The sequence below is a fragment of the Mus pahari genome, chromosome 6, assembly GCF_900095145.1.
Source record: "Mus pahari chromosome 6, PAHARI_EIJ_v1.1, whole genome shotgun sequence".
In the NCBI taxonomy this organism is placed as follows: Eukaryota; Metazoa; Chordata; class Mammalia; order Rodentia; family Muridae; genus Mus; species Mus pahari.
In genome coordinates this window covers 60,417,368-60,418,484 of record NC_034595.1, presented here as the reverse complement: position 1 = coordinate 60,418,484, position 1,117 = coordinate 60,417,368, and positions in this window count along the sequence as shown.

The following is a 1,117-nucleotide window of genomic DNA, read 5'->3' as shown; positions in this document are numbered from 1 at the left end:
ACCACTGAGCCATCTCTCTAGCCCCAGAAATACTTGTTCTATGCTGAGTTTGCAATGGTGAATTAGATGCCATGTAAACCCTCAAGAAACAGACCATTTTGTAAAACTGCCGCATACAGAGTACAATAAAATATGAAACACAATTAAGACAGACAAATTTGGCTTGGAATTACTAAGTACCTGAAAGATACCAAGTTCCTCTTTTAGAGCTAATCACTCTTCAAGAATCAAGTAGACGTCTATATCCAGGAAAATAAAGATTAGCCCATAAAATCGTCCCAGAACAACACACATTCTAAGCCAATACACTGCTGTATAAAATACTTTTTAGGACGTAGAGTTGTACTGCTAGGAAAATATGAGAGGCTGGTCATAGTGGTACATGCTTTTAATCTCAGCATTTGGGAGATGGAAGCAGGTGGAATTGTGAGTTCAAGGCTAGTCTGGTCTACATATGAGGCCTATGTAATAAGACCCTGTTTTAAAAAAGAAGAAAGGAAGAGGGAGAGAAGGAGAGAGAAAGAGGGAGGGAGGGAGGGAGGGAGGAAGGGAAGGAGGGAGGGAGGAAGGAAGGAAGGAAGGAAGGAAGGAAGGAAGGAAGGAAGGAAAGAAGGAAAGAAGAAAAGAAGGAAAGAAGGAAGGAAAGGGGACTGGAAAGATGGCTCAGCAGTTAAGAGCACTGGTTGCCCTTCCTGAGGTCCTGAGTTCAATTCCCAGCAACCACATGATGGCTCACAACCATCCATAATGAAATCTGATGCTCTTTTCTGGTATGCAGGTGTACATGCAGATATACATTAAATAAATAAAACTTAAAAAAAAAAGAAAGGAAGGAAGGAAAAAGGAAGGGAAAGAAAAAGAAAGAAATCTCGATAAACCAAAAAAAAGAAAGAAAGAAAATATAAGACTTTTATGGAGATCAAAAATTGGTGAAGAGAACCCCAATGCCAGCTGCTCCCAAAGAACCTTGACTGACAAAGCCTTGACATATTTCTTGAAGTTAGGAAGAGCAATAGAAAATGATACTAGCCGGGCGTGGTGGCGCACACCTTTAATCCCAGCACTTGGGAGGCAGAGGCAGGCAGATTTCTGAGTTCAAGGCCAGCCTGATCTACAA